The sequence below is a fragment of the Paralichthys olivaceus genome, chromosome 11 (genome assembly GCF_024713975.1).
Source record: "Paralichthys olivaceus isolate ysfri-2021 chromosome 11, ASM2471397v2, whole genome shotgun sequence".
Taxonomy (NCBI): Eukaryota; Metazoa; Chordata; class Actinopteri; order Pleuronectiformes; family Paralichthyidae; genus Paralichthys; species Paralichthys olivaceus.
The window spans coordinates 13,621,480-13,633,868 of NC_091103.1; the positions used below are offsets into that span (position 1 = coordinate 13,621,480).

Genomic DNA, 12,389 nt, shown 5'->3' on the forward strand with positions numbered 1-12,389 from the left:
AAGCATTTTGGTTAAGGGTAAAGTTACAGGGTACAACAAGTAGGAGTTCTGGTTAAGAGTAGGTTTCAGAGAAATTAACAGAGTGTATGTGTTCCTGTACTTTGATCTTTGTGAGGACCATTTTAAATATAGACCCTGCAGAGTGAGGGCATTTTTTGAAAGGGAGTCCTCACTTCTTCAATGGGCGGTTTGAGATTTGGTTTTAGGGTTAGGATTAGGTTTAGGTTTAGGTATTTAGTTTGGATGCTAAAGGTTAGGGTAAGGGGGTAGGGAATGCTTTATGTCAATGAGTGTCCTCACTATAGAAGTACGAACATGTGTATGTGTGTCACTGTACATTTGTGTAGCCTAATTTATGTGTGTATCTGCGTACATGTGTGGTTTGTATACATGCAGGGTGTTACCTTGTTCAACCAACCGAAACAATTCAGTGTAGATGTGTGTGTGTGTGTGTGTGTGTGTGTGTGTGTGTGTGTGTGTATAATAATGTAACAAAGCACTATGGTAACACTCGTGATAACTTTGGTCACTATATTGATGATATGATATTTTCAAACTGTTTTGTAATGGGAGCTGTGCTGTGCATCTTTCTAATAATCTGATACAGTAAAACCAATTACGGCTCTTATTGTTTTGGCTGATGGTTGTTTCATCTACAGATTTGATATTGTATATTTCCTCTTCAAAGTTTGCACACCATAATCATCTATAGTATATTTATATTTCTGTTGACTTTTTATGGTTGTTATTTGTTTATCATTGCTCTATCTTGTTTTTTCTTCTGCCGTATTGACCCCCTTTCCCTCAGTTATGGCAGGCACTTAAGTCGTGTGCTCCCATGAGCTGATCTAACTAATCTAAAAATCATATTTGACACAGCTGCCAATATTACATTTCTCTCATGTCTGCTGCACCGTGCAGCATCACACTCTCACCCTGCTCCAGTGTGTACATGTTAATTATGGCAGTTCTTGTGCATCACAGTGTGGAAGTTGCTCGGATTCATACAGAGAGCCTCCTGAGTCTTTGCTGCACATTGTTTGACTTAATGATGAGTGGTGCTGATAGAAGGACAATTAATTCTTTCTTATCTTCCCTCATAGACATGAGTTATTATTATCTGGGCTACAGACCTTAACATTTTGTTCAGTTTGTGAGACTGTTAAAAAGGCTGTTTTTGACGTACAGTTTCAATGAGTCGTATGTTACAAGATCCGAAGGTGGACAGACACATGGCATAGAATCTAATAAAGGATATACACACACGCGCACACACACACACACACACACACACAAACACAAACACAAACACACACACACACACACACACACACACACACACACACAAATAAATCCATGAATCATGGGTGAAGAAAAAGGCTTAAAATCGTTATCAAACAGAACAGACATGTCTATCCCATTATCTTATCCCTTACAGCTCACCCTTAACCTTGTTCACTGCCTCCTCAAATACCTTTTTAGAAACACGTAGATGCTTAGAAATGGCAACATTGCCAGTAGGATGGTTGTCATGCAAGAACTGTGGGTTAAAGACACTGTGATGACAGAGTTTGCTAAAGAAATATACATGCTATTTGGCATCTTCAACAAGAGCTCTATAATTGATGCAACTAGAAATATTTTCAATACTTACCTTAGAAAATTATATAAACATTAGTTATATCCTCCTGTACAAGTTAATTCATTGGAGTTTAGAGAAAGGTAGCGAAACCCTTAGTTAAAGGTCATAGTATCAATAGGCTCCATATTTATTGGTTCTGCTCTTAGTACATGATAAATTAAGCTACATGCACATTTTAGCTCACCATTCCATCTCAGATAAAGGTCTATGATGCATTTTCACTTTCCCCAATAAAAAACATTTCTCAGGGCATGTGTGCAAGGGACGCACACCCACGCACACAAGCACACATGCACAAACAGATCACTGATATTAGATTAGATTCAACTTTATTGTCATTGCACATGTCACAAGTACAAAGCAACGAAATGCAGTATATCATATCCACATGGAAAAGACTACATTAATATCGTATCTGCTGACATTTCAGACATTTCTAAGGATTCCCTTTTTGCTATGGGTGGTTGATATATTTACTTATGTGTTTCTGTGCTGACCGCATAATAACACAGTACTACATAATTAAAATGGATGTTCCTCTATAAACATGAACCTGCCTCTTATAACTCTGTTAGCAGTGTACGATAAAGTATCTTAGGTTATTGTTATTTGTGTATATAGGCTCAAAATAATAAAAATGTGTTTTATGTTTGGTCTCCATGTGTTTTGGGAGGAAAAGCATTTTCAGTAATGTAGGATAGTTATTAAATATGATGTGATTAATTCTCAGAGTTAATAGTAAGAGTCATTCTGTTGATTTGAGCTGGGAGTGAACTGTGTTGCTCAACAACCTGTATCTGAGCAAAATAAACAAATATTCCCCTCTGATATAGTAAATACAGAAATTAACCAAATTCAATTTGAAAACTATTTCTACTGAATGCTCACTGGTGCTTATGGTCTACCGGGCGCATTGTACGAGTTAACTGCTATTTTCTAATTAAGTTGCGTTTGTGTTTGATGTTTATATTGGATTATTTTTCACTGGATGTTGGAGGGGGCGGTGCCCCAGCGCCCTGTATTAACAAGCCACCACTGTACAGACAAATACTCATCAGACTCATTCTGTCTGTGTCTGTTGACCTTTTTACATCAATCAGAAAAATGTACACACAGTATAGGAAGGTGCTATTTAACATTGACTGCCAGTAGCTTTTGGTCATTGACTCGTAGCTTCTCTAATCTCAACTGTAAGTGTTTCTAATATAAAACTAACAGGGAGAGTAATGTATGTGTGATTGTAAGTAAGTATCTGCATGAGGGGTATGTGTTCATATTTAATATGCTTCATTAATTATTATTGTATATACAGGTTTCCTCCTGGCTGAGTTACCATGTAATTTAGTTTCTGTTGTTTCTGGAAGAGACTTATATTTTCTTAGTAGGATATAACATTTGCCTAAACTGAACTGGGCTGAAATGTGAAAAGGCTTATGCTCACATTCCTTACGAGAATGTCTCTCAGTAGAGTACATACCTCTGCAAGAACAGTCCCTCTATGAAACTACATTTAAAATCACTAGATCAGAATACTATATAATATAAATATAATGACTAAATGAATAATTAATTTATAATGAATAAACAAATTATTATCTGAGAAAACAAGGATAATGTTGACATCTCTCAATGTAAAAGGAAGTAACATTTCTGGATCAGCACCAACATTGAATTGGTTCTTTTCTGACCCCTTCCGTGCCCTTCCACCAACTTTCATTGAAAACTATTATGTAGATTTTGCATAAACCTGTGAATAAACCAAAAAAAAAGAAACTTAAAAGGAAACATAATTTCCTTGGCAAAGGTGAATTTCCTGTTCAGACCTCTGTGACTCAGGATATCTGTGCAGACAAAAGCACACATGCATGCACAAATCTTTTTATGCTAATTTATTCACCACTGAATCTGAATTCAAATAGTTTTCCATAAGTGCTGGCTGTCTGTCTGGACGTCCACACATCAAAACACCTCCAGCTGACTACTGTCTTACTGTTTCAACTCATGCCACAATCACTTTTTATATCACAGCCTTTAACTGGACGAATGATTTTAGTCATCAGACTTGTGAAGTTCTTACGGACAGAAGATGAATAGCCCATCCTCAAGTGTCTTCCCACAAGTGAAACACTGACCTTTAACGGCTTCTATTTTTACCTAGCTTGCACTAGCGAAAAACCCTTGCATGTTAATGGTATAGTGGACAGAGTCACTGCACAGATGCACGCGTGTACAGACATGTTTACAAATACACATCTTTTACGTTTTCTTCTCTCCCTCAGGTCCATAAACATTTCATCAATATGTCAAGAGACCAAATCAGCCTCATCAAACATTCATTCTCACATGGCAGGTAAGCCACTGTTCCAGCCTCCACCCAGGCAAACACCACCACCACCCGTTTCCTTATATTCATGATGTCAAGCATTACCTCTGCCTCCATGTGAAGGGGAGAGGAAGCAGCACTCCAATGATTCTCTCATTTCTTCATGTGTGGGATGTTGGAAACATGGACAGTGTGACAGTGCAAGATGAGATAAATATTTAAATGACAGTATACAGGGAAATCTACAACCCCCCTTTTCCTTGACACACATGAATTCCACACACTCAGTAAATGTAAATGTTGTGGCCGTTCGCCTCAAGGGATCATCTACATGCACAGAAAGAAATGTACATGCGGTAGAAGGGAGAGTTTTATTTACCTCTTCATCCTCTCTCAACTATGTGTTTGTGTGTGCATGTCTGTGTGCAGTTCTGTGCATTGTTAGAGCTTGGTTTTGTTGGGTGTAATGCATAGCGGCCAGAGTTCAGACGTCTTTTGAGAATTATTTTTTTTGATACGCACCAGGCAAAGCTAGTGTTTGCCGGAAGCATTATGTTGCGGATGTCCGTCCCGTTCTTGTAAACACAATGTCTAAAGAACACCTTTCAGGAATGTCTTTAAATGTGGGGACAACATTCAATCGGACTCGAGGATGAACTGATTCGATTTTTGTTTCTACAGGTCACCGTAGCCACTCAGAAAATAATTTTGCTCTTGTAAATGCAGAATCTCAGGAACACCTCCCGAAAATCTTTTCAACTTTGGTACAAATATAAATTTGGATTCAAGCATGAGCTGATTAGAATTTGTCAGTCAAAGGTCAAAGCCACTTTGACCTTACAATAGACGTTTTTGGTCTTGCGAACACATCATCTCAGGAATGCTGTGATGGAATTTCTGCAAATTTGGTAAAAACGATGCAGAACATTTCAATGCATACAACTGCAGGATGGTACAGCCATCAATATATCCTTTGAGAAATATTGCTGAGAAGGGGGATGAAATGAAAAATAAAAAGAAAGAAAATAGGAGAGAGAAAGGGATAAGAAAGAAAGAAAAAGTCAAAGAGAAGAAAGCACGGTGGGTGAGGAGTGGACAAGTAAAGGAGGAAGACAGGAGGGAATGAGGAGAGAAATCAGGAGGTCTAATTGAGAGATGAAGAGAAGGGGTATAAAGGGAGTAACAAGAGTGTAAATGTTTGTTTTATTGCAACAGCAGCTCTTATCTAACCCTGTGAACACACAAACACAACACACATCTTGTTTTCTTTAGAGTTAGATAATGCAACAGAATAATCAGCAGGTATCTGCCTCCTCTCACTGGCCTCTGGATGAGAATAAAACAATGTATGACATACTGTTCCTCCTCCATCCTTCCCACTGTTGTTCCCCCCTCCCTCCCTGTTCCTTCTCTCTATACTCCCACCATCCTTCTATCATTACTCCATCTCTCCCTCCATCTTCCCTGCATCCCACCCGCCCTCCACTCTCACTCCCACCCACCTTCCTTCATCCCTCCATCGCTGCACTCCACTCCTCACCTCCGTCACTGCTTCTCCCTCGCCTTTGCTTCCTTCTTATGACTCCCTGCTCTACCTTCATATTTCCCTCTACCATCCAACTAAGCTTCTTTATCTTCTCATCTCAAATGTCAGTGAACCATTTACACAGACAGACACACACACACACTCGGGTGCAACAGAGCAGAAGAGAAAAAAAAACATCTTCCCACAGATGAGTTTTGGTTACATAAATGTTTTGCTGTATTCTTTGACATTTGTTGTTTATTTTCATTATCGCTTCACACTAATTATATCATGTAGAGAGACAAGTAGATCGATGTGAACTGCAGCAACCCAAATGTATTAATACTGATTTAATGCTGATTTAATTTGTTTTAGTTTTGACTAGAAAATATGCGTTGAGAAAATACAGAAAACAGTGATTTTCCAGTGTTACAGCTGCATTTCTCAAATTATATAAATCGTTACTTATTTTCAATTTCATAGAGCTATCAGGCTATAGCATTTCTTGTGTGGGAACCATGGAAATTAAAAATTTGTTGCAGAAGTTTAACTCAGCAGTTGTATGCAGTCTCGTTTTTAAGCATTAACACAGTCAAAGCTTTGGTGCACAAACTCACAAACCTTTTTATTTAATCTCATGCACTGAGTGTCACATGTAATGCCATGATTGATGACAGGCTTGATGTGGTTTTTAGCCTTTATTGAAAAAAAAAAGTGATGGAGAATATTATCTTATTGAACAGCAACACCCTTTGGAGTTGCTGTAGCAGAATAACACGCAAATATACACACATGCAGGCACTGTTCTTTGACACCATAATTTTACAAAGTGGATCAAAACCTGTTTGTTGCTGTTCTTTACATCTCTTTTCATAACGTATGTGTGTGTGTGTGCATGAAGGCAGGGGACTGATTGTTTGATCCTTTAAAATGACGGGACACAGCAGGGCAGCCTTCGTTTTGTCCAAAAAAAGCTTTTTTTGACTATAGGGACTTATGCATTCAGGGCAACTGCAGAAAACTTAGTTGAAATCTATCTCTGGAAAATTTGAATCGGTCATGGAGCCACAGATCCTAAATCTTCAAGCTAGTCTGACACAAAATCACTGTTTCCTATAATATTGGAAAACAACTTGTCAGAAGATTGTTTTTTTCTCAGGGCCCAGACAAAATCCTTTGAGTTGTGTTTACATAGTGTTTGTATGGTTCAATAGTTTATGGGCTCCATCGATTGTATGAAGATGAATGCGGCTCCACTTCCTCCCACTGTCCAAAAATTAAGCCAAAACATCCTGGATACCGGTGCTGACATCTTATACTAGTTGCGTCACTTAGATCCAGAGTCTCCCCGGTAGTGGTTTTGAAGCATCAAGGAGCATCAAGGTCCAACCAGTACACTCACCCAACCAATCATGAGTAGGTCCCACTCAACACTCATGACATCTAATGTAAAGCATAAAATCACTAATTCAAACTAGATTACTTATTTGTTTGAGTTGAGTTGTTGAGTAAAAATAATGTTGGAAGGACACTTATGTGGATTTAAACTGTAAAAAAAGTGCTAGCCCAGCTAACATTAGCCACACTAGGCAAACCAAAAAGAGAATGATTACCCCAGTGTTTCCTGCAGTCTAATTTTTCCTACTATAGTTTCATAATGAAGAAAATATGTTTACACTTGTTGTTAGAGTACACAGCTCAGCCTCTCTTTTCCTGCTGTCACTCTCAGTCAAAGACATTGACATGGACTCATTTGTCATAGTTGGACTGACCCTCCGGAGCACTGTTAGAAATCTAACTGCATCAGTCAGCCAGTGGACCATCACAAATCTGGTCCAGTTATTTAGTCTGCATCAGAGCATGATTGACAGCTTTCAAACCAGTGTTTGTATTAACTAACATAAACAGGTTCAATGTGAAAGAACTCAGTAGGAATATTGTTGTGACGGACTCATCATAGATCATAGTGCTTCATTCCTGATCAGCATCGTAGAATGATTAGTACAAATCCAAAATTAATTAATTAATTAATTAATTTGTAACCAATGCAGTCATTTCTTTTACAATTCCAGCTGCTGTCATGGTGCAAGTTGCATCAGAAGTTGGAGCAGAGTGTATGTCTGAAGCAGAGAGTTACAGAGAGAGGACTTAGAGGGAATGCAGAAACCTCTGTTCACATTGCTTTGGGACAGAAACTGCTCAGTTTTTAGAGACATTCCTTAGTTAACAAAAAAGAGACATCACAACCTTTGTATCCTGCTCATCAAATCTTAACTGAAAAGTTTCTAGTGGTTTGCTGTAGCTTGCGCTGGCTGTTTGAATCCCTTATTCACAGTGGATCAATTTAATGGGATCACCCGAGGTTTAAAAATTGACTATTTTTGGTTTGGTTGCAGAATTCTGTCACATACAGCACTCAATATCTTCAGAGTAGCTCATGGCAACACACAGTTAAATCTGGTATCTGCTTCTTTGTGAAGTCAAAATAGAAAATGTCCTCTCTGTGGCTGAACTATTGAGCCAGGGATGTTGTACAGTTAGTGCCTCTCAGCTAAGTTCATAGTCACTTAGCATAGAGTTTTACTGTTGTGTCTCTGGCTCTGTGTCCACTGTCCTGATAGCACTTCATTAGTCTGCTTTTCAAAATCCCTCTTGCTGCAGAAAATCAATGAACATGCAACTTGCTGAAAACCACAAGTTTTGGATCATGCAATCTCGTTGACATACAACTTAGTGTTGTTTTGTAGCATTGTTTAATTTGGCTGTAGAGCTGACCTGCCCTTATGCACACGCACACACTTGCTCTTGGTTGTCCATCATGTCCAGTCATGATCATTTGGAGGCTGATGCATGAGCTACATTCAAGGGTGGCAGATGAGCCTAGACTTTGGGGTAGTGCCGGCTGCCTGCTGATATCGTAGACCAGCCTTTCGGTCCCCCTCTGTTGAGCAGTGCGATGTATATGTTCGAAAGCCCTGGCACAGGGGACCTGCATAACCGATCTATCTTTGCTATCAGTTTCCCATAGTAGTTGGTGGTCGGGCAGCATGCGGGTGTGCCCTATCCAGGGAATGTTTTTTTTTTTTTTAGCCACTGCTGCTTCCATGCAAATAGAGTTGGTCATGGAGGTAACCACAGTGTTTACTGTTAGATCTCACCAATAGTGGCCGAGGATTTTTCGAGGTATTGACTGTTGAAGGTCGCCAAACTTCTGTTTCTCTCACACACACACACACACACACACACACACACACACACACACACACACACACACACACCACATTCATCATACACTGGATGCTTGTCACGGCCCTGGTAGACTACTTTCTGTAGCTGATTGTGGTTTTTTTTTTTTCTTTATGAATCTCTTCCCACTGCCTCACAACTTCTCTCCTGTTTCATTGCAATCACAGGATATAGAATGTGTTTTATATATATTTTTGAACGTACAAATTGTTCACTGGCACATTAACTTCCTCCTTAACACCACAGTGAAAATGAAGCCTATGTTGTCGTTAATGCCAAGCAGTGTCTGTGCATCTTAGATATATGGCACATGTGTCTTTTCTGTTGTGACATTAAGCTCATGCTGCTTCTGCAGTAACAGCACCAGCTTTATAGACACTGACTTGTTTACATGTTTAAAATGATGAGACTGCACTTCAGCAGAGTTGTTATTGCCGCTTACTATCTACTGCAAATCTCGCCAACAGCCACTTCATTAAAGCAGGGTGCCAGTAATCTATGGACCTGTATTGCCAGTGTCCCAGTGCTCTTTGCTCTGCGTAGTCAGTTCAGTCACAAGCACTGCAGCTGAAAGGAAAATACAGGGACACAGCGGAAGTGATATACAAATTGATTTTATTGCAGGAGTAAAAAACAGCCCAGTTAATTACATATTTTAAGTGAAATGTTGAAACTACAAATTATTTGCCCAATGGCCTCCTCCTGAGCAGACCGTCTGCTATATTCACTCGAGACTTTAAAGAATTTGTATATGGATTAAGAAAACTGGGCTGCTGTTTATCTATGGAACTTTGAACACTCCTTCAAGCAATGTTGCAATACTACTGCTGATAAATTCCCTCAGAGTTAATTAAATTAAATTGTAACAGTGTCTCTACAGCTGCATTTGCTGAAAAGTCTTCCCTGAATGTACTTTGTATTAAATATCTGTTTGCCCTTGAATGAAATTCAGATTCTGTTCTGGAGTCAGCTGCACATGAACAGAGTTATGGCTCTGCAGCGGGGGCATTTCATTGTGGCTCAAAATTTGATTTTATTACAACCACTGGGCTATAGAATTTTTTTACTGCTGAAAATCAATCAGTGGAGCACAGTGGTGCGTGATCGGGGCACCCGTGAGACCATTACAGTGTCGGAAGCATTTGTTTTAGCTCTGCACAAACAGGGACATTGCTCTATCTTGTTTTTGTGTTTGCGCTGTCACTGCAACTAAAAATCTAATTTTACTGCAAGGGTGTGGGCTGCTGAAGTTTTAAATTAAAACGGTGTGTGTTTACCTACGCTTATTGTTTACATTCTGCCTTCAAGCTCGCTGAAAAACCCAACCACCAACCTAACCACTGACACTATTTCTACTGTCAATAAAAGAGCAGTAAAGGGTTCAAGGGACATGTGTATATCTATAGTTATTCTTGTTGTTTGGTCAGATCATTTCACCACTGGCAAGAAAACATTCTGCAGCTGCAACATTTGCTTAATTCACATTTATTACATCACAATCCCACAGAAGTGGAAAATAACATTATATAGAAAACCGTAAAACAGTAATATTGTCAACCATTAGTGTCGTCTGAGTTTAGGTCTCTTATATACACTTGATGGAGTAGACGTGGATGTTTCCACATTCTTGTTTTTTGAGGACAAGCTGTATACGTCACAAATTTCATTTTTCTCTATCGTTAGTACGCTTAAATATCCTATAGGCTTACATTTTAGTGTGAAATTCGACGGATCATTTTGTGTTATTGAGCTATGTGTTTGACTGAATTGTTTTCCTCTTTAATAATACAACCTCTTCATTCCTCTCTGATGCCAGCACAGTGAATCCCTTAAATCAAACACTCTCCTCTAAACCATTAATGCTGCTTTTCTTTTTATCATGCATTTTCTCTAGAGCAGCTCCAGCACTCCAAACACTACACCAGTATTAACTGCTCTACCTTATCACACTGAAAGGATAATTTCCTGTTTAGGTAGCACATTACTTTAAATCGTCCTCTTCAGCATCTATAAGCAGGACAAGCAACAAACATGTATTATGTGATTTATAACATATTATAATGTAGTTTAACACAACTTAAAAGTACAGGTTTTGCCAGCAAAAAGGTTTCTCATATGAAGGCATATTTTATAATACAACAGCGTTTAACTATACTTTTTGAATTTTTTGCAATTCCACCTCATTGGGTTCATGTGTTCTATGTGTTCTGGGCATCTCACACTTTAACACGTGTCTGGTTATACTTTCTAAAGAGGTTTGATTCTGTAACCTTTTTCATCTTTTTTTAGTCTTAACCTTTTATTTTATAAATCAGCTTATTGGCATTTTCACATCATAAAAAAAGCTATTCACCACAATTGGGTTTAACGTATCATTTTTTTATTGGTATTTTACCACTCCAGCCGTAACTTAACTTGAAGCTCTCTGTTAACACAATATCAATAAATAAAGAAAATGATTTAGTCTACAACCATGTACAAACAAGTTGGCAAAATGTTCATGTCCCGAGACTTTGATGGTGCTGGCCTCAGTAATTTGGGAAGAGGGTGAATGTGGGGAAACAACATCATATATAATATAATTTCTATAAACCTATAGCAATATTTGTGTAACCCTCCAGAAATGTTGGTATGAATATGCTGTTTGCTAATTGGATCACTAATGATGAGATTTACAATTAGCTGTCAAAATTTGGTACCAAATGACAAGGCTTTTTTCAACACTACAGGTATATAATCAATTCACTTGGCACCATATCAGAATAAGGCAGAATGAAAATTTTTTTTGTTTGAGTTGGCTGAGTCCACTTTTTTGGACTCCCATCTATTTTGATGTCATAGCAGGCCATGACTTTATGGAGGTAAAAAAAGTGAAAATCACTAGGGTCCAATGAAGCTGCCACCTTTTCTGGGGAACAGTCACTCCACCTGATCTGTGCTGCTATTAAATTAGCACCCTCGCGATGAACAAGACTGCCCTTCAGCTCCAGCGCTGTGGGGAGAAGCAGCAGCAGTCAGCCAGAGCTCACATTTTCAGCACTACATCCTCTCTTGTCTACTACACCACATATGGGCAACCTTGCTTCTGGCAATTCTTCATCAAATTGTCAGCCATATCATCTCCTCAGCAGCAGCAGCAGCAGCACTCAGAGCCAAGAAACTCATCAGGGGAGGAAGAGGGTTTACCACCTCTCTGAGAATTGGGCCTTATAGTTTGACCTGTCATACCGCTGTTGAATTCAGTTGGGGATGAGGAAACCTGGACACATCAGTGATATTTTGACGAACGCTAGGGCACCCTGGGAAGGAAATATTTGACAGCTTTTGACTTGAACCTCTGATTGTTTTGAAAGAATCAGATTCAAAACACATTTTGGTTATCATGTTCATGTATGAAATATAGAACATGACATACTTGGTTCTGTATGTGAAAAAAGTGGCAGATTTTGATAAATGTATTTCCAAAAGAAAGTCAAAGAAAGCGCTCTTGATTATTAATTCTAGAAGCATTTGTAGTCATGATAAAGCAAAACACACATAAACACACACTTTACAGGGCACTGCTGAGTCAGGGAGGGAGAGACTGTTCTGCAAATGAAAGGAAACAGTCCTACACTTAGTAAGACTGCCATGTCCTCTGTCTGACTCTGCAG

General features: G+C 38.9%; 1 long non-coding RNA gene across 1 annotated transcript in view; it reads left to right on the forward strand.

The window, feature by feature from the left end:
- Positions 1–12,389, forward strand: part of LOC109630131 (uncharacterized) — a 98,442-nt gene that overhangs the window by 14,549 nt on the left and 71,504 nt on the right. Inside the window, exon 2 of the long non-coding RNA XR_011244612.1 lies at positions 3,922–3,992. This is a non-coding gene — a long non-coding RNA (uncharacterized lncRNA). The remainder of the gene's footprint in view (positions 1–3,921; positions 3,993–12,389) is intronic.